This window comes from Drosophila gunungcola, chromosome 3R (assembly GCF_025200985.1).
Source record: "Drosophila gunungcola strain Sukarami chromosome 3R, Dgunungcola_SK_2, whole genome shotgun sequence".
NCBI lineage: Eukaryota > Metazoa > Arthropoda > Insecta > Diptera > Drosophilidae > Drosophila > Drosophila gunungcola.
In genome coordinates, this window is record NC_069139.1 from 16,346,293 (window position 1) to 16,369,027 (window position 22,735).

The window sequence follows — 22,735 nt, forward strand, 5'->3', positions numbered from 1 at the left end:
GACTTCCCGCAACTTCAAATTAGTTTTACATATTATTAGGTGTATTGAAAAGTAAGGAAACCCAGAATATTCGTGATGAGAAAAAAACACGAAGCAAAACTTGCTAGTAAGTATTCCCAACTTTATACTTTGAAGATATTTGACAAATAATACAAAATCAATTAAATAATAAATCATTACTTATTTTCATTTTATTCACACTTCAAGTACTTGTATTTTTAATATAAGCCTGATGGCCACATAATTTTTACTGCTCCTCTCAAGCTGCAACATCAAATTGCGCAAAAAGTCAACTCAAATTCCCTTTGATTCTTTAGCCACTTTTGGTTATTTGGTTGGTTAAATTGCAGGTCGAAAGCCACTTGAAGAATGAAGAATGAAATTTCCATTTGGCCTTATGAAAATTAAATGAAGCCAGAGCTCCAAATACCGAACCTACAAAAAGTGGACTCAAAAAGGAAGGAGGGTGGCAAAGTCAAGTGCCGCAAACGTTTAGGTTTCGGGGAGTTAAGTGGGCGTTCCTCTCATATGGCGCAAGCTGTTCATAATTTGTTTCCCCGCCCACGCAAAAAGGGAAACTCCCAGCAAACAGAAGGAACATTTTTCAAATATTTTCCTTGTTTTTTTGCCGCTGGGCTTGACTCTTTCTGTCATTCCCTTTTACCCCCTGTTTTTTTTTTTTTTTTTGAAGTTTATTACATTTAACTTTCTTTGGTCGAAAGTTAAAGATTTCCAAATTCGAGCAGACAAATTTAATGTTGAGATAAGAAAATTTAGAAGTGACAACCACGCACACTGGTGAAATGTGAGCTTCCAGCAGAAAGTGGATAAAAAGCAGGCTAAGAAAAGTTGGGGAGGCACAACTCCTGGTAACATGAAACTTTCTTCTTTCTTTTTTTTGGGGGGGAGCTTGGGGAGAGGTTTAGAATCACAGCTGGCAGTTGAAAATAACACTTATCGCCAAAAAATGGGGCTGAAAAGACCGGCCTCTATAAAAGTGGGTTTATAGATATGCGATCTTTGCTTTTTATTGGCTTTCATGGGTTGCGAAGGAGGCGGCAAGCTCGACTGTCGTTTGTAGTTTTCCTACTCAACTTAATCCTTTCTTATTGAAAACCGAAAACGAGGCAAAAAGAGTGGCCCACCCAGAAGATAAATCTTTATGTGTCTGAATGGCTCTCTCTGGCTGGATGGTTGGTTGGCACGTGCGGCCTGAAAAGCAGTTTACAGCTGCTTGTGGGCCAGGAAAATGCCTGGCAACGCTTTAGACCAATTCGCAGTCGGGCAAATTTATGACTTGATTACAATACGCATACGCCCCGTGGCCGGGGACAATGGGAGCGAATCGGAAAAAACGGCGGATGACGGGAAATTAAGGGAAGAAGCGAAGAAAAAAACTTGTGTGCCGGCTGGTCTAAAGCAAATGGCAAATAATGTAATAATATGACAGAAGAAAAGAAGCCCGATAATGCACAAAAAATCGCAACAACAAAAGCTGGCAAAAAGTGAATCATAATAATGGGGGAAACAAGGGCGTGGCTGTGTAAATAGTGGTGACAACAATTCAATTTAACGCCCCACTGAGCACAGTTCGCGATAAATTCTGGTCTTTGTTTTCACTTCATCTTTTTACAGCCGCTTTTTGCTTTGTGTTCTCTATTAAATTTAAATTTAATTTAATTTAATTGATTACATTTCTTTTTGACTGCTGCCAACACACGAGCTTGCTTTTAACCTATTTATGTTATGATTAAAGAAGCAGAAAAGCATATATCATATATTTTATGTCCAGTCTGGTGGCTGTCAAGTTTTAATATAACGGCCGACCGTGATTAATGGATAGATTGTTAAAAGGCTGGTTTTAGAATCTGCAATGAGTTGTTCTATCTTACTCCTGAGTTGCTGACGACATTCTTTGCCTGCCATACGCTTTGGGGCAAATTTGTGACATTAATAACCACAGAAATATAAAAGGATTAAAAGGATTATACACATTTTATTTGGGTTTTTGTTACAATTTTGAGAGAACATTTTTGAGGCATTCTAATATAATTAACATAAGTATTATTTAAAATTATAATGATTAAATAGATAAAATTGTTATATACATTAAAATAAAAAATAATTGGTTTTAAATCACTCAAATATGTCACATTTTTTCTGCGATCAAGGGATTCTTTTCTTACGTACTTATACTTACCAGCATTGTGCTGACATAATGAAATGAAAAATAAAATCACCGAAAGGTGTAATTTTTCATTCTATTAAATTACAATTCAATTGCCTTCAATGGCATGTGTTGTCATGATCCTGCTGCCGCTACCATTGTGCTTTTTTCTGTTTTCGCTCCTTCTTTCCAAACACACACAGCCAAGAACAAATCTAATAATCAGCTTGCCACCTAACAAATGTGAAAATGTTGATGGTGGAAAGGCTATGAAGAAATGTTGAGAGAAAGGTGGAAAAATTGGGGGTTAAATTAGGAAGAGGGAAATGCGGTTGCTGCTGGCGGTGACATTTGAATTTTTGGCCATTTTAGCGCAAATTTCTTCATTTTTTTGCCATTTGTTTTTGTGCTACCCAAATCATGATTGTTTGGTTTGGTTCGGTGGGGTTTCTTTTCTTTCTATCCGTTTTTTTTTTGTTCTCTTTTGCCGAAAAATAACGTGACATGCATAAATAATTGACTTTTCACAAAATGCGCCATGGCAGCAGCAAGCAAAAAAAGGCAGTAGGAGCAAAAACAACAAACACGTAGAAGGAACGAGCGGAAATGAAATATGGCGGAATGGTAAAAATGGCGAAATAGTGGATGCCAAAATGGCGGCGGCCATATTGTATTTGTAACCTGGATGAAGCGGGACGGCGGCGGCGCATCCAAAATGCCATAAAATATTTATTTGCAATGCGAAGGCAGCTGCCACATGACGAAGGAAAACCAGATGAGGGAGAGACAAGAAGTGAGACGAAGAAAAACAAAAGCGGTATATTTTTAAATCAGACCGCAGGCAATGCCTTGCGGCATGGTTTAAACCCAACGAAAAGCAAATATCCTTGCTGATTGACAATTAATCAACTTAATGGAACTGTTATTGTAACCATCTATATAAACAAAGAATCCATGCGGAATGTACACAGTATGATTTCATCTAAATGGACAAATCAATTTGCCAAAATGAAAGCCAAACAAATGGCAAACGGAGTGGAAAAGGGAAAATACCAGTGATCTGCGAAGTGAGCTCCAAACTAAAAGCATAAATATTTAGACAGAATCTATTTTATACAAATAAACTGGCCAACCAATTGTTGGCTTAAGCTTTTACAACATTGTTGAATGCCCACTTAATAACAGGTTTTAGGGTAGTTGCGACAGTACTAAAAGGAGATATTCAGCATTTTTTAAATGACCGTCTGTATGTCCGTCTGTCCGTCTGTCCGTCTCTACACAAATCTGTCTTAGTCTCTCAGTTTTGAAGCTACCTTTATGAATTACACATCATGTATTCGCTGTTTTTCTTTTTTTTTATGTTTTTTAAGATATAGTAATGGTTAAATATTTCAGAATTACTGAATTCATTTTGTTGAAATCGGGCGACTAACTCATATAGCATCAATGGGAATCACGAAATGACTTATTAAGCTTTATAAAATAAGAAAAATATCAAATATTTATTTAAATTTGTTGAATAAATGACTTAAAAGAACACACCATAAATTTACGGTTTAAAAACATTTTCCATAATCCCCCAAATTTAAATGGGCAACCGGCGAGTCTGTCCCATATTTTAGTGCAGCTTTTTTTCGACAATTTGTCGCAAAGTTTTTTTGTCGCTCCTCCAAACCACCGAATTTTCTTTACCGCTTCTGGTTTTTATGGGCAATTTATAAACTCGGCTTCGCTGCGAAAGTGAGCGAACAAATTCTTTTACTTCTTTTGTGCCATAATAATTTATAAGCCATTTTTACGGAACTGTTGCTGTTTTCTGCCACTTCTGGAAAAGCTCACATGGGCAAGGAGAGGGCTTTCTTTGGATGGTCAATTTGTTGGTGGCCATTCAGAATTATTAATGGACGGCTTTGTTCGTCTTTGTTGAGTTTTGGGAAGGGAAAGGGAATAAATTGAATTTTGGTTAAAATGTTTTTAATGTAACTGTTTGCCTACAGTCCTGTAATTGCATATGGAGTGGTGACATATGCCAAGAATGTGACTGCAATTTAACTAGAAAACTAGAACCGAGAAACGAACAACGAGCGACGACACACGAACATTTTTGGGGGACGTTTTGTGAAGTCGACTGTACGAGAAGGACTTGGATGTCTGCGTCCTTTCCGTGTTTGCCCTGTTGTGTTGTGTACTTTATGACTTGTAGTCACTCGAGAGATCTTCATCTCCTCCACCAACGTCGTCTAGCTTTTTTTTGTATCATTTCAAAAGTTTTTGCAGTGAGATTGCAAGCAAACATTTTCAACAATGTTGTTTCTGTTGTTGCGGTAGCTGCCGTTGCTATTTGGGTTTTTAGCATGTGACGCCATTTGTGGCACAGTCTGCCGCCCCACAGTCCCATTTTCCCCTTTTTCACTTTTGAAAACTACGCACGTTGAAAGCAAAAGCAAAAGGAAGAACCCAAAAACCCAATAGCACTTTTCACCCACTCCTCAAGTAGAAATGGAACTAAAAGGGATTCTTGGCTCACACCCATACCTTAACTCCTTTCCTGTTTGAAAGTCTATCTGTGTGTGAGTGTGTGTAGTAAGAGTTTTACAGTGTTGAACTGGCATTGTTGCAGTTGCTGTTTCTATTGTTACTTGTTCATACCCTTTTAAAAAACATAAAGAAAACACAGTCTCAACATTTCGGGAAAATTTGAATTCATAGGTGCTTCAAAAACGAAAAATTAGAACAAATTTGTAAAATAGTTCTTAGAATTTTAAGAAGTCACCAAAAAATATTTAAATACTTTTGTAAAACTTTCTGTAATGGGTTCCTAAGAGTTTTCTATAAATTAAAAAAAAAAAACCGTACAAATTGAATAGAAAATTGCCTTATAACAAAATGGTCAACAATTTAGTGACTTTTCAATTCTATGAAAGACACTTTTCTAATCCTTTAAGAAGATTCTTCCAGGGAATTAAGCAAGTCTCAAAGTTTGACCAACCTTTTACACTTATTTGCAGTACTAGTCAGAGGCTTCCGTTTTCATTTTTCCTACAACTTGAACGGGGAGAAGTGAACGGGGAGAAGTTCAAACCTTTCCCGCACCTCCTTTTTTTTTCGCCTAGTTTTTCTTTGGTCTTGCGAAAAGGGAAAAGGAAATTTTTTGCCTTCGCTTCACCGCTTTGTTTACGACCAAATCCAAAACAATGGCATTTTTGCACATGAGCGCATTTAAGCCAAGTTCTTCTGGCTGTCGTCGTCGATGTTGTTGTTGCTCTTACACTTAAACTAAACTTTTCAGCTGCTGTTTTCTCGTGCTCTTTCCGTGTGACTAAGAGTCTTCCTGGTCTCGACTTGTGCTGCATATTTAATCCTTTTTTCCTGGTTCCCCCTGGCCAGAAGTGAATTATTACGGACATCTTTTCGCCTCAAACCGAAGGATATCTGGGCCAGCTGCCGAGGAAAGCGAGCAGTTTTGCTCCTTTGGAATTGCAATTGCCCGAATCATTCGACTCATTGGCTTGCCATTACAATTTTTTCCCTACGCTTTTCCCCAACTCATCTTTGTTTGCCGTTCGCATTAGTAATACAAATTCCACGGGAAAAGTTCAACAAACTGCATTAAAAATAGAGCAAGCTTGAGTATTCCAAAAAAAAAAGAAACAAGTAAAACAAGGAAAAATGTGCAGGATTGGGCAAGTTTTATTGCTCTTTTATCGATTAAATAGCGGCTCTTTACAACACATTTCCAAAAAATGTTCCTGATATACACAAGTACATGTTAAAATAAATTTGTATATGCCTAAATAAATTTCATTAAACTGCATATTTGGAAATATTTATGCACCGTATAGACTTAATTGAGTTTATGGTCAACGAAATTGCATTCAAAAATGCATTTTATAGAAAAAGCATTACAAAAAATCTTTTCAGGAATAAATATCAACTTACCATCGATATTAATTGGCGGAACCGTAACGCATTTTTGCCTCAAAGTAGGTTCCGTTTGGTTGAATCCAATTGGTTATGGTCGATGCTGTAAAAAAAAATAAAACAACCGAAATGGAAATATAAATAAATTGATTTATGACGGCCACACGAAATCGATGAATCAAATGCACGGTTAAGCAATAAAGCCAAAAAGTCGCCCCTTTTATAGATTGTCCTGGCTGATAGGCTACATTTATTTGGCCTGTGGCTTAGTTACGAACTGAACTATTAAGTCTTGGGTTAATAAACATATATGCTTAAAATGTGTTAAATTTGTTTAAAAGAAAAAATAGCTGTGAAATCACAATAAATTCCACTTTATATACTTTTGTTCTGGTCATATTTTGCTTTTCTCAAAAAACTCTTAGGCCAAAATTGTTATTTAAAAACACCATTTTCTGTTTTTATTAACTTTATTGAGTATCAAAAATAGCATAATAGTCAGTAGAGCCAATATAAACAGAAACAGAAAGTGGTAAAATAATACAAATAAAAATATTCAGCTATTTCGCAGACGAAAACAGAGAGAGAGGAAGGACAAAACAATATCTGGCACTAAATCAAAAAATAGAAAAACCACCAGAAGACATTATGAAATCAGCAAAGCCACAGCGGGCGTCCCGAGATGAAAAGGGAAGAACTTCGGTAAAGGAACATTACTTCGAAGTATACTTATGTCGTATTATTGACGATGATGGCAAATGAACCAAGCACGAATAACGGGCACGGACAAGAGAGGGGCGATGGTGTCTGTCAGCAATTTCATCAGCTTAAACTGATGACAGTTGAGAAATGTGCTTCCACTTTTCGCAAATTTCTTTTCCATTTTTTCCTTGGCTGTTTTTTGATATTTTAAAAATACATAAAACGGTGGCTGACGCTTGACGGAGGAAAAAAAAAGGGGAAAAGGGTGCACAAAAAAAAAAAACATATCGTTATTGTTTCTTACATTTTTTAAAAACAATAAAAATGACAAAGGCCTGGACCAACGGAGTTTGTTAAATAATTAATATCATATGTAATTTTTTGGCGTTTATTTAAAGGTATTAAAATGCAATTGGCTAGTATTGATTCAAATAAAATTTGGTTATTTAATTTATGTAGAACCAATTTGTTGGCGTTAATTTAATAAATTTAAAGGTGTCTAAATGCAATCTGAAATATTATAAAAGACAATAACTAAATTTATCTATTCAATGGTGAATTAAACACTGTAATTATGTCAATTAATTAACTTCCCAAAGGTAAAACAAATTTTAATTCTTTTTATTATTATTATACAAATAATGTTTTTATACCTATTTATATTTGTTTATATTTTTCAAATATGCCAGTTTTTGTTCTTTGTGTAAGCAATGCCGTGATCGTTGTTAACAAAAAATAAAAGTAGACAAGGTCAGCTGGCTGACGTTTGGCAAAGTGGGATTCCTTAGCCTTATGCAAATGACGTGGGCTGCCTTTGAAGAGTGTTGTTTTTTTTGCGGCCTGCCGAAAATCAAACGGTAAATCGAAACCGTGGCCGCAGGTGTCCTTTGGCATTCAGGCCGCAAAATGTCGGGCGTTTTGAACGACAAATCGGCCGCAAACATTGTCAAATATTGCCACCTCAGAGGTCTGTCACACTCGAACCACCAGCACATCCTATACCACACCGCAAATGTGAAAGTTCTCTTTTCCGGAAAACTTTCCACACGCCAAACCAATTTGTTTCGCTTCGAAGGCAAATCCGGGGAATGGCGTTTCCTCAGCATAATAAATATTACCTTTAATTTAATAAATCTCCCACGAAAGTATTAAAGACTGACCTAAAGCTGATGGCGATGTTGGTGCTTGGATTTCCTGAGCAATCTTGTACAGCTAAAAACCTAGCCTTGGTTTACAAAATAAAGGCAGACTTTTGGAGATGAAATTAAAGTCTATTCTAGTTGGAAAATGTCTGCACAAGTTAATCAAAATATGGAGGACAATTTATTGTCTACTATTTAAAAGTATTTTTATTTTAAATATTTAAGCTGGTTATTTAAATGTTGCTTACTTTCTAAAAAATAATTTTCATCTACATATTTTATTTGAGACACGCCATTATAATTTTTAAATGTTAATATTTGTGTTTAATAGCTCCCTTAGCGAATATTTACCATTCCCGCATGAATTTTGGATATCAATTAAATACAAAACACAAACATAAAGCTATGGCATCCTCAAAATCTATTAGGATGCCAGCCAAAAAGTTTGGCCAATTCAGGCACGCACATTGATTAATTTTAAGACAATAATCATAAAGGAGGTTCGGTCTATCCAATCGCCCTCTCACTCTCTCACGCGCTACTTTGCTGTCTCTCTCGCACTCATCTTAATGTGTTTACGTGCCAGCTAAAATCTCTATAGCATACTTATCCGGGTTCTTGTTCATAGAGAACCCAAGCACGTCCTTTTTCCCCATCTATATCTTTCTCTTTCTTTCTAGTAAGCTTCTCTCTATTCCGGGTTAGTTAATTTCGCCGCCTCGCAGTCAGGAACTTTAAGTCGATGGAAAACTTAATCAAAGTTCCTTACGGCTCCCGTAGTTCCTGTTCTTCGCCCTGCAGCTGCAAAAGTTTCTCTTTCGGTTCAGTTTGGTCTTTCAGCCAAAAGAGTTTTGGGCACGCAACACTACGGCCAATGGCTTCGTTAACTCGTTCGGGGCTTTCCGTTCCCAGTTCCTTTCCCCAGTTTTCACCTGGCCAAACGGCTTGCGTGTTTGGATGTTATTTATAATATGCTAAACTCGCTGCTCGCTTCTTCCTTGTGGCCTCGACTGCAGCTAACCGGAAGCCTTCAACTTGACCAAGGCGCCGGGTCGAAAAAATTAAGTACTTCAAGTTATCACACAGAGAAGAATTGGAAGCATGTCTCCAAATTATGTAGATAAAAAATTATACAAAAATAGAGTTTTATGTTGTGAATGAGTTTTATAATAAAAACCAAAATCCCAGATTTGTTCCTTCACATGCAGGATAATTATATTATCAAGCGAATGAATGTCTGATTCACACAACCCAAAAAATTATTAAGAATACCGATTTTCGTGCAGTGTTATAACACCTTTACTCCTTTTACCCAAACTCTCTTCAATGGGTTTTGCCTTTGTGACGTTTAACTTTTAATTGGATTTCGGTTTTGGCTTAGTTAATTGCGAAATGAGTTCAAAATTCGCCATTATTGTTGTTGGTCTGTGCAAAATATTAGCGCATAATTTCAACAATTACTTCCACTGACTGACCACTGAAAACACTCAACCCACGGCCCTCAGCTGATTAATCATTTGCATATTTCATTAGAGTTTCAGCATTCATTCATTTTGTGTTTCCTTGAATAATTGTCCTACAGTTGAATCAGGTTGATGGATTCCGTTAGTTAAAGAAGTAGGTTTAAAACTTGTTTAACTTTATTATTAATTTCGAGGAAATACTGACTTAAATTGTAAAAACCGTAAATTTTTCTCCCTTCCATCGGAGGTCATTTGATCCCTTACCTCCGGAAATTCCAAAGAATCATTTCCATATTAGGTTCATTGAATTTGATTAAAAGGAAACCGAAAGAGGGGCAGGGATTACTTCTAGGAAGCGGAAAAAAAGTCAAGGGAATTCCGCACACAGCTTAACCGAAAAATTTCTCGACTAGCGAAATGCCAAATGCCACCCAAAGACATACCCTTAAAAATCGGAATCTAACCTCTCATCACCCTTAGCAAATTCCCACCCACACCATCCATGTAAGCGCATTCAGGGCCATCAACAATTTATCACAGCAAACTGAACGAAATCTCATTTGCAAAAGCAGCCATGAGGGTCGGAGAAAAAGTTTACCAATGTTCAGGGCTTGTCAAACTGTTCAACACGGGACACGAAAAATAAAGAGGAAAAACCCGAAAAAACGAAAAATAAAACATGACCAGACGGAAGCTGCGACAAAGCAAATTTATGTTTTCAGGCAACAAAAACCAGGGAAAGCGAAAGGAAATGCGTGCAAAAGGGTTCTGGGGAGTCTGCAAAGTTGAGCGAAATAAATAAGGAAATAATGTTTAACTTTCGCCGAGGCAAGGGGCAATCAAATGCTACAAGCTGTGCCTAGGGAGATTTTTCCATCTCCCCTTGCCTCATTTATCAAAATCAGCCAGAGAAATAAAGAAATATGAGACTCGAGTCGGGCAATTTACAATGCTGATCCCAATATGATTGCTGAGCGCAAAGAACTAAAAACAAGAGTGAGAAACGAAAAAAGTGTCCTTCGTTTCTTTGTTCTTTGGCATTGAAAAATGAAAAAAATTCACACAGCAGCCAAACAAGAAAAACAAAGGAAAAGTCAAAAAGCGCCGAGTAGATGCAGCAACGTGCTAGATATTAAAGGAATGTGTCACCATCACCACCACCAACCCAAAAAATGAATCCTCCTTTTGGCCAATAGCAAAATTGTTGCAGGGAAATTTACGCAAACATTTGGCTGTGTGGCAATCTGCAGACTTTATGGGTGGTGCCCGGGTGACTCAACTTTGTCTTTTCCGGGAGTATGTGCCGACTCTTCTTTGTTTCAGTCTGGTTAATGGTGCACGAGGACTTTTAACTTTTTTATTGCCAAAGCTGCAAAGTTTTAGTCGCCGCTTCGTTTATGCGTTGTGTGAGTTCTATATTTTATTGGAGAATTATACAATTGAAAGATGGTATTGTGAGACAAAAGTTGGAGCAGTTCTGATAAAGCTGGAAAATGTGAATGAATGATTTTGATTACCATTGAAAATTGCATGGACCTTTAAATAAAATCTTTAAAGGTTTCAAGAAGAACAATAACTTCCTTACTGAAGTATACAAAATAATTTAATTATATAATTGTTAAGTCTAAATAATATTTGTGGACTTACTATTTAAATTAAGCAGATAAGTTAATGAACTAAAAGGACAACGAAATTGCGAGCCACACACGGAATAAATCACATCTTAGATTAAGTGAAAAATATTATACCTTTTTTAAATCTGTGTAGCAACTAAAGTCTCATAAGTTTGAACTAGAATTTTAACAACCCGCCTTGGTAAAAAACACCCAACCATTGTGGCATTTTAAAGTACAAGATTCCTTTCTTTCTGGATCCGAACTCATTTCAGCAAATGATAAATTTTGCATTTTCTTGCGGGGCTTCCTCATTTCTTTCGGGAGGGTTTTTCTTTGTTGTCTGGCGCGTGGCATTAAGTTTTCGGTAGCACAGATTGGGAGTTCTGACAGACAATAGCTAGATATATAGTGGAAAGCGAATCCTGGTGTGGCATGTTAATAAGTTGCAGCACATGCGGACAATGCTGCTGCAGGGATTTTGCCATCAAAGTTAACGAGCACACCAGCTCCTTCGTCACTAATAATTTATGGCCGTTTGAATGACGGCTTAAAAGAGCCAGGAGACTTGAAAACCTCTCACAACCAATTTGCCAAAAGAGATTTCTCTATCCACTATTACTATCCGCACCTGACATTTGAGCGGCAGACCTTAAAACAAATGAAACGGTTTCCATTTCCCACTTCATTAGCATTTCGTGCTGTCACGTGCCAAAAAAAAAGTTTGCTACAGAATTCAAGTCTCACATGGCACATCCGCTTCCTGCCATTAGGGCAGGCCTGTAAATCAAATTGCTGGCAACCCTTTTCTCGGGTCAAAACATTCTATTAGTTGGCCATTTTCACGCCCCGTACGGGTGCTAAACAAATGAACCTTTAAACTGAATCCAGAAAGGTGACCCCTCACATATCGGCACCTTCAAATATCAAACACACACACCTTTCACACACAGCTGCTACGCAGGACACACCCCCAAAAACACGCCTCACCACTCCCATAAACTGTGGAATGCCCTGTGACTAGGCAAACGCATTCAAACATCAATAAATTAAAGGTAAAAATGTAATTTCGTATCCTGACAACGGGGGAGAAGAAAATCGTTAAAACCGTAGAAGGAAATAATGGAAAACTTGATAAGGACGAGGCATCAAATGCTTTATAAAATCGATATACTGAATAAACAAGTTTCTTTACAATTGAAAAGGAATCATTTTTTTTTTTAACTTGTAATAAAAAAGTTTTAGGAAATTATTAAAAAAATTTGGTAAAAAAAAAATGTAGTACATAATAAGCATGTGTACCCTTCCTTTTTTGGTGTATTTAGATCTTGTTTGATTTAAAGGAAAAAACTTTCATATTAAGTTATTTAGAATAAACTATTAAGGATAAAAATATAATTACTATTCCAAACAAACTACCATTTTAAATAGTGATAGCTGGTAAATAGAGAATTCCAAAATGAGGAAATAAAATAGCGGAAAAGCAGAAAAAAATAAATGAATGAGGAAATAAAATAGCGGAAAAGCAAAAAAAAAAAAAAAAATACACATTTCTTTTGGCAGGACATAGATTAGGGTGTTGCCATGGCGATGGCTGCAAATGAGACTCCCCGACCAGGTCACGTCTTAATGTCCTACTCCCCCTATCAATACTCGCCAGACTGGGCCGTCCCACCCTCCCCATTTAATGTCAGTTTCAGCCTGGGGCAATATTTTAGCCATTTTATGACACGCATTTCTCATACAGGAATTCAACCCACCTTCTTGGCCAAAACAAATTACAATTTCCAGTCGAGAGTTACACACCAAATGTTTATAATGGGGTAGGGCACTTTCAATCTGCTATTTCGTTACCTTTGCACCTCATCGTCATCTGCCCATCATCATCAGACTACGCGTGGCAAAAGGGGGCTGGACATCAAGTCGATGCGGAGTTGTCACACATTAGGGGAAGGTGAGTCGGAAGGTAGTTATCCCCACAGGTTGATGAAATCGGGGGACACACGTAACCCCTCACAAAAGGGCAGCTGCAAAAGGAGTGTGAAGTAATGTGAATTGAAGCACTCGCATGACAACTCGCAGAACCCTTCAGAGCTCTCGGTTTTTGTGCCCTATCCATTACCACCGCGACTGGGCCCTTTAGCCGAGTGAAATTAATGGGTCGGAAAGTGTTGAGATTAATCACGGCCGTCGCACTGGTCGCGGAAGTAGCTGCGTCCCCATTTATGTCCTTTTGCTCCTGCCCGCTGCATTTGCTCATTAAGATGTGACGCAATCTCGGCAACTTTATCATGCAACCGAAAATTTAAAGCCCCAACAAATGAAGCTGGCTCTGCAAGTAAATGGAAATTCAGGACATGAAAAAGAAAGGAAAGCATTTAGCAGAATTTTTATGCAGGAGGGGGCCAGGTGTAAAAGGAAGCTGAACACCTGGTAAATGAGACTTAAAGCGAGACCTAAGAGGGCATGAGATAATGTACCGAAGTTCAAACACCCTAAGGCTTACAAAATATTATCCAAACTATTAATACTTGTATTAGTATCACATTTTTACGAAATTGGAAAAAACATACAATAAAATACTATATTGTTAAAATAATTTATTGTTACCAATGGCTGTACAAAACAAGGAATAAGCTTTAAATCATTCAAAAATCAATCAATAAATAAAAATTTATATCCAAAGACAACATAAATATTTAAATATTAAATATATTACAATAATATATTAAAATAAAATTACAATAAATATATTAAAATAAAAAATTTAAGTAACTTAAAGGTAGCTTGGCTTTATCTTTAACACGCCACATTAGCCCAAGGTATTTAAAAAGCTAGATATAACACAGAAGACAGAACTAGTTAGAGAGGGAAATACATGGAGCGGAAAAAGTGAAAGAGACAGATAAACAGACCAACGGTCTCGGCACAGAAACATAAATTAAGCACAAATCTAAGGCAATGTGGGCAGCACTTGGTGGGGAGAAATTCAAGAGGCCACAGGATCTGGACTAGAGCTGAAATTTGAAAAACTTACGTGCGGGCTGTGGGAGAGAAAGGCAGGCGGACAGAAACACAAAAATGTTTTAGGCAACTTCCAACACGGCCACTAGGGCAATCTGAATTAGAGAATCCAGAGCAGAAGGGCGAGGAGAAAAGGAGAATTGTATTACTGGAGAATCGGAGAATTCAAGGGAGGGGGTAATCAGGAAGACCCACCCGCTAAGTAAGCAAAGTAAGCAGAGATAAAGCCAACGTCCCCACGACTTCGTCATCAAACAGAGTCACAAAATAATGGGAGTGGGGCGTAAAAGTAAATATCACACTGCTGGAAAAACTCTGAGGTGCGGGGTAGCCACAAAAGTTCACTAACTGACACACATAGATAGCATGGGCACACTCGCATACTATTACAAATATTTTCAGATAATGATACAACCTGCAATGGGGTCAAGTCAGCAGGAAAACTAAAGCATTTGGTCACATAATGAAAGTCTACCATAGTATTTTTCTATTATTTTATCATTGTCACTAAAAAATATGAAATAAATGTATTTCTTATACATCAATATCAATCATATGCAGCAGTAGAAAAAAAGTATTTTTTTCACACAAATTACATCCTGCCTAAAGCAATTTATAATTGGCTAAACTGAAAACTGACATTCGATTCGACATAATCAGACACCAGAAACCATATAATCAGAGACTAAAAACCGGGGGCCATTTTCGAGTCATTTTTCAATGTTTTCTTTTGGCCATCGGCTCATCTCTCTGCGTGTGTCTTTGGCTTTCCACTCGTTTGTCACTCGAGTCGAGAGTGCAAAATGATAAATATCCAGGGACAGCAAAGGACACAGGACACTCCAACTACGACGACCCCAGGATCTCCGGCCACTAGTCCGTCTTTTCTCATTTGCACTCGAGGCGATTCAAGTGGCACACTGGCTCCATTTTGGGCTCCCACTTTTTGAAGAGGTTTTCGTGTTTTATGGCCTGGCCACTTGAAGTGATATTTCTTCAACTGATAGGTATGTATGCAGAAACTGTCTCTGCAGGCAGATGAGTCAGTTCCGGAGGACAGTTGGCACCAGGCAATGCGGTCATCAACAAAGATTTTGCGAACAGCTCCGACGTCCCTACCTTGACAGGCCGGCTTCCCCCCTTTCCTCCAAGGACCCCAGCTAAACACGTACGTCTCAGCGTCTGTCAAACATAAATGAAGGAAAGGCAGCAGCAGCCACATCCGTGGGAGGATGCCTGAAATATAAAACGAACAGGCAGTTGGGGTTGGGGGTGGGGAATCGGGACTCTTTTGCAGACCCGTCAATCTATTTATGGGCAAAAAGGCGGGCCAGGCCCAGCTCTAAAAAGTGTAGACACTTTGCTGAAGGCAGTCGAACGTTGATAACAATGATGGTCAATGCTTATTAAATACCAAATAGCATGAACCTAATTTTTAATTTTAGCTGAAATATAGTCTTATTTTAAGAAGTATTTTAGTATAAGCTTTAAATGTTTTACAAAAGATAATAATAAATTTTTTAAATTTTCAATCTTTTTTAATTGCTGGGTGTATCTAATCACTGATTAATATAAGTGGTTAATAAATAGACTGTTCCACAAAAGATTTTGATATGGAAATTTTTTATTTTCTGTAAGAAACAAATGGGCTCCAACAATAAAATTGTCTTTTCAAAAGTTTGCATTAAAGCAATGCAAAATTTTTGCGCAAAACTTTCTTTAAATAGTTTTAAATGTTTTTTCCTACCGATAAACTTTAAAATACGTTGAGCCAGAGATTCTTTTGATATTCCTGCGCCTGTTATTCCTATCGATTTTTGGTTTAGTTTGGTTTTGGTTTGTTTCTCTCACCAATTTCTGTGTGTACAGTCGGAAAATAAAGTTTTTTTATCTTGTCTGTTTTGGGGGGAGCTATATAAAGGGGAAATAGAGGAGGAACGGCCAATAGAAGAGATAGAACTGTCAAACAATGCGACGGCGAGTGGCGTTGGAATAACTCTGGCAAATGCAGTTGGGATTTGGGGAGACGAAAGGAGCAAAGAGGGTTGATGGGGGGTTGTATGTGGGTGGAGAAAGTCTGTTCAGGAAACACCAGCCAACAGCGACAGTTCAAGTTGAAGTACCCCGTGCACAGAGTCGTAATTTTCGTAAATCCGACAACGGCACGACAAACTGAAACTGCGAGTTGAACTCGGATGAGATGTACTCAGAGATAGCTAAGCCTCCTTCCTCCCTCTTCAGTTGGTCTTACCCTTGAGGCCGAGCAATTTCAAGTTTAGTTTTCGGTGTTCATTCATTTTAATGAAGGAAATTTCATTTGGTCAAGTGAAACTCAAGTGGAATCACTTCATCAAACGTTGATAAGAGCAGAGGGCTGAAATAAGAAAACGAGAAAATAGCCATACAAAATTAGTGAATGTTGCAATAAAAATAATGTTGATGTTGAATGTTGCAGTAAAGTTCTGATTAAGCAAGCAAAATAAATACATTTAGAAATAATTCATATATATATATGATTACTACTGCATCAAGAGTTTGAAAAGCCATAAAAGCCAATTAACGCCTAGAAGAAGTACTCCACAAAAGGCTGTCAACGAAATTATCACATTCACAAGGACTTCAGTTTTTGTTCAAGTGTTATGTGGTTATTTCTAGACAGTAGCAGGTAGTCGAATAATTTATGGCAATTATTGTGACAAGGACAATGATGAAAGGTCGTTCCAGACCCGACCTCCTTAAGCCACAGATTGTAATCTCCAATAGTCCTGCGCAGGATACAGACTTAAGCACTTTCGATTAACGCAGAGCCCAACAACCAAAGCAAACAAATTGCGAAAAGGACATTATGGCCACAAAGGATCACGTCAGCCTACCTGAGTGAGTCGGAGTGTAAAAAAAAGATAGCAAGATACGAGATATACGTACGTTCGTGGGGAGATCGCAAACAAGGACAGGACAGCAGGTGTGCCAATGCGAAGGAAATCAGTTAAGGCAACGGACACAAAACCAGGGACAGGAACAGATATAAGTGCACTGAAGAATATATTATAGGCAAGTCCCCTACCAAATGTCCGAAAATGATCATATCATTATGAATTAAAATTGTTAGACATTTCTATACAATTTAGATTTATGTTATTGAAAACTTAATTTTAAATGTTTTGTTCATAAAAAGAGTAGATAATGAAAAATGGTAACATGAATCATATAAATTAATGATTACGAATAACATGTGTGGTACTCTTGCTTCAGTCCTATGCATTTAATTTTCAAATTTTACAGCAGTCTTGAAAATTTTTCGATTTTTTATTGACATTATTTCGTTCAGTGCTGAGAACAGAGACCCTAAAGCCATGATCAGACTTGGGTTTTTGCACCTGCCACAGCTCAAATCAAAGAAGACAGCATATAGCAGGCAACAGCAAAGCGACCCCCGATCTCAGGTTACTCGATTGCGATCGCCGACATCTGTTGTTGTTGGTCTTTTACCGATTTTGGAGCCAAGGGAGAGGGACTTTTTTCGCGAACCAGTCGTTTACAAAACCCGTTTTTTTTGTTTGCTTGCTTCTCGAGGGTAACCCAAATTTTTTGGCGGATACCGTTGGCCATATAATTTTCGGCATTAGCTTTGTTCAAATTAATGGTCAGTCATCCAGGCAGTTGGAGGTTTCATCTGCGTTTAAAGGCAGCTGTTAGATTTCAGATGCAGCCGAAACAGGAAGATGAAACGTGTTTCCCTTATAATTTTTGGCGGTTGTGCTTACACTAAGCAACAAGGCTTAGATTTGGATGAGGTCTCAAAATGTAATTTCTCAAAAAACAAATGTTAAGTTACACATTTATACATTACGAGAAATAATTAATTTATGATACAAGCTAGGTAGCTCAACGTCGATAAAAAGCTTGCATGAATAATTAAATGCATTTTCTGGGTATTATTGGATTTAAAATAAGGATCTTAAACAAGAGGTCCCCGCCATGATACACACAACAATCAATTAAACTTAAATTTTTTTTTTAAATTAATTACCCTTGTTTTATTTAAAATTAAATACGATTGGTCCCCAAATATATATTTTTTCCAGCAGCAGACTCAACAAATTAAAATGAGGAAAAAACGCATTAAGCACCAACAATTAAGCATTCCGCAATTGGCTCAATTGATCAAAGGAAGTCTGGGGTTAATGTGATTGCATTTTAAATGGCAATTTGCGATGAAAATTTCAAGAACTTCTGCCATATTAACAGCGATACACATTTTTTTGTTATTTTCACGTAATTAAAACTTTTTGCAGGCCGTACCGCAGTAGAGAAAGGGAAATTCATCAGAGGCTTAATCGATTTTTGATTTCTTGCTGATGGCTTTGGCCAGGAAACTACGCAGAACACTCTCCCGGTTGTTTATGGCTAATGGATTTTATCGATTGCCGTGTATTTTTACCTTTATCAGGCAATTATTAAATCAATAGCGAAATGCCAGGGGCCTCTAATTGAGTTGGTTATTACATGCATGCCTTGAACTTGATTGCGGGGTGTGGTTTGTTTGACCCAAAGGGTTGTTTTGGGGGTGGTTTAGGAATTTCATAGTTTGATTGGTTGGTTGGTGGTTTAGATACTCAAATTTGGGACACCATGCTGACCCACATAAATGGAAAGCAAGGGAATTAAGTTGAGTGTGGATTACAAAAAGATTTGCATTTAAGGGTGGACTCGACAGTAATTAGACTTCAATTAGCACTTGGGTGGCTGCACAATTTCCTCCCCTATCCTGGCCCCTAAAATGGGTAAGTATACTTTACACCGACGCAATCTTCAGATATGCATATCATGAGTCTCCTTTTTGCGAGCAATAAAATGAAATCCCGCACATAAATTATGCTCCATTTAATAAAGCGGGCGAACACCCCCGCCCGACCGCCCGAAAAAGTTAAGAGCAGCCAGAAAGATAAAGGAGAAGTCGGTGGTAGCAATTCGTTGGCATTTATAATGCTCAACTGTCAACAGGAAAGCGAAAGATGATGATGAGGAGGCCTCTGATGATGATGACTCGTCGCAAGTGGCTTCGTTGATGAGGAAGTCAAAAAAATAAAAGTCACAGAACGTCACGCAACTCGCATTTACGGAAAAGGATCTGCTTCGGCCAGGTTCAAAGAGGCGCAGTCTATAAGTCCAAAGCCGAATGGCAAATTTTACTCCGGCCTACAGCCACATGTGACGTGACTGGCTTTATGCCAGGACCAATCTGCACTTGCAATTTATTTTTTTATTCTTTAAGCTTTAAGCAAGTAATTTGCATAAAATACGCGACAGACGGAGAAACTCAGCTCTTGCCGAAAGCTAACAAGGATTAAGTAAAAAGAAGAGAGACAGACAGTGGAAAACCGGCGAAAAATGACTTCAGGATGCCATGTGGCGATGGGAAAAACTTACGAGCTGCACAAATGAAAACGAAGTCGGGGCCAAAAGAATAATAATGAAAAGGTGGAAAGAAACTCCGGGCTATAGCTTCCACCCGTAGCTAATAATAAAACTAAATTCCAGATGAAGTGAGAAGGAGGGCATCCCACCAGAAAAACTCCGAAATTCTTTAGTAAAGTCTAGTATTTCTGCATGTGTATTTTCCAGAAATTACAACTCTAAGAGCTGCAGCAGCCGCAGAAATTTAATAAGTTATAATACAAAAGTTCGTGATGCTTCATTATGGTAGCGCAGGCAGCTACACAGCCACAGAATCCCTTTCGTCCTTACCCCACACTCCTGCCATCCAATCCCCTTCAGACGCAACCGCCTTCCTCTTAAGACTGCTTGTGTGTATTCCATTTACCAACATTATGTATTTAATGTACACAAACAGCACAGGATGCACAAATACAGTGGGTTTTCTAAATTTAAGGCTTAAGGATTGAAATTCTTAATGAATCAAATTTCTTGATTGGGAACAAGATTTTAGTAATAAAAATAAATATAAGACCTACATATTAGAGCTAATAAGTTAGATAACAAAGCGTATTCTCCAGAAACTTTTAACGTCTTCTTATTCATTTTACTTATTCCTTTCTCGCAATAGATTTAAAAATTCAAATTAAAATTTTATTTATTATTGTTTACTCACTTGCGTCAAAGCATTATATAATTCAAACCCATTTTTGTATTAGTAGTAGCAATCAAATATAATTTTTTATCAGCATTACACAATTAGGTCGGTTGCTTAAACAGCTTTGTTATCTACCAATTTTTTTTATTAGGTACAAAATTTACTGTACCGACTTAATTTTTCTCTTTTTGTAAGTTTTATGCAATGTTTTATATATCAGCTTTTAAGATACATTTTATGTCATAATATAAAACTACTCAGTACTACTCAATATAAAATGTGCTTTATTTAGAAAAACAGTATTACTTGTAAGGTCCTAGTGATTAGGTCCTATTTAGCTACTTGACAACCAGTTTCAACTGCAGTTGCTTTCCAAGTCAACCAAGTGCAAGTGCTTTCTCCCTTTTCCATCTGCATTTGCCTTCTATTTTATTCCTGAGACTCGTTTTTTTTGGGGGGTAAGCGGCGTCACATTTCATGCAAATGAAGTTAACTTGCATATGCAAATGAGTTTTGTTTGTTTGAGAGTTACATTTTATATTCGCAGCGAAATTTGTGCGTTCGCTTGTTCCTGCTCCATTGGATTATTTTCAATTTCAGGTCTTATTTGATTTATGACTAATGAATTAATTTTGAATTTGGTTACAATTAACATGAAATTTTAAGCCGTGGCAGCCAAATTCCATATAATCCTTTACACCTACACACGGCAGGAAGAAATCCTTTCGTACACACACAGGCATAAATCACCGCCGCTTGGGGCAAATGCGATTAGCATTTTATACCATTTAAACACTGTCGCACACACCACCAGTGCAAAACAGCAGCGGGAAAAGTGGGAAACATTGTGACAAAGCTGGTAAGGCCCCATTTCCCTCCTCTTTGCCTCTCTAAGCCCTTGTCTCTTTCTTTTTTTTTTGCTGAATGTGTGCATCTCCCTTCGAGCAGACCAAACACAATTACATATTACTTTTGGGGGGTATGTAAACGGTTGTCCGTTAAAAAAGGGGTTACAAACGGTGGTACTCTGTAAATCCATACCTATTGCTTATTAAGGAATTGATCTTAAGGCCTTTAACATTTAACAAATTATGTTATTGGTATCCCTTTAATATATTTTTCATTGTTACAAGTTTCTTAGTGTTTTTCAATTTTATGATTTAGTAGTCCAAACGTTAGCCACACATTAAAACAATAAAACAAATCGGTATTTGTCTCAGGTTAAAACCTTGTTAGTAACTATATATGAATAAAGGATTTGCTGAAAAGTCTACCGATAAATATGTTTTACCTGCAAAAAAAAGAAAATTAATTAATAAGCAAAAAAATAAACATAAACAAAGAAATAAAATGAATTTAAAAATCAATTAAATATGAATTAAAAACTAATTATTATTAATAAATAATTCCAACCAATTATCAGTCTACCAAACAGACTCTGTAATACCCTAAATTTAGAACTGGGTATGGCGAGTTGGAAACTCCGAGAAGAATGCAAATTGCGCAAAAATCGGTAGAAAAAACAAGCGTGCAACAAAGCGAACAATTGTAATTTAACTGCAGTCAGACTTTAGTTGGCAGCAGCCACCACAACAACAGTAGCATCAAATGGCAAAAAGCAAAAAGCAAAAACAGAAAGCAACAGCCAGAATTGTGCGAGCCTCAAGTGTTGTATGTAAGCCGCTTTTGTTAGGCAATTGTTTGCCTGCATGCTTCGTGTTTGAGAGGACTAAAGGGGTCTGTACGGGGGCTAGGCAAATGAGAAATCCCTACTACACACACACTAGCATAATCCACTTTGGCCAGGCAGCATCCCAAATAAAAAAAGCAGGAAAAGCACAATAACAGCAAGAAAATCCGGAAGTTACACATACGCCCCGTTGTCTGCGTCGCCCTCACACCATAACCCTCGGCGCTCAGCGTTTTTGTCACAATCCAGTTGACAAATGTCACAGCAATGGCATTCGACGACACTGCAAAAAAAGTTTATTTTAATCTACAATTGTGTTATTGAAAAATGCCACAATTCATATTTCTAGATTTTGTTTTCTCTTATCTCAGTTATACAAATTCAAATTACTTCAATAATTTGCTAAGAGCTGGTATATAACTGCTCATTTTTATTACTTTATTATCTAAGTATTAACTATTAGAAAAGGGAATTAAGAATATTATTTAAAATTTTTTTAAAAGTTGGTAGGCCAACAAACAAACATTTTGAATTAAACACCTTTTTTAGATTTTAAAAGATTTGTTTTCTTCCTGTGTAGGACTGCCACGCCTCTTTAGCGCGCTTCGCATCCGCTCCACGTCAGACAAATGAAAAACAGCATAAAACACTCGTCGTCACTAGTTGCAGTTCGCCCCATCACTCACCCATTATAATGTTCGTGAAAAACTTGACACTTAATTGTCTGTCCATGTCCATGTGCGTCGTGTCCTCCGCTCCTCATCCGCTCCTCAGCTCGCTGCTATCTATGGCATCTCGTCTGGCGCCTGTTTCTGTTGTCAATTGTTGCACATTTGCATGGCAATTGGATTGGACCACTAAGAGAAGGGGACTAGTTGAGTGTGGAATGCAGGCGGAGTGCCTTTGGGCCAATGCCCGT

General features: G+C 37.5%; 1 protein-coding gene across 6 annotated transcripts in view; it reads right to left on the bottom strand.

Moving 5' to 3' along the window:
- The window catches only part of LOC128259802 (protein tincar), a 60,955-nt gene that overhangs the window by 30,095 nt on the left and 8,125 nt on the right, over positions 1 to 22,735 (bottom strand). For 4 of the 6 annotated variants that reach the window (XM_052992585.1, XM_052992429.1, XM_052992925.1 and 1 more), the window contains one exon: positions 6,107 to 6,191. The gene's annotated coding sequence lies outside the window, so the exon portion shown is untranslated. Of the gene's footprint in view, positions 1 to 6,102; positions 6,192 to 12,862; positions 12,884 to 22,735 lie in introns of those variants that run through there. The other 2 variants (XM_052992667.1, XM_052992504.1) reach the window with 2 other exon arrangements.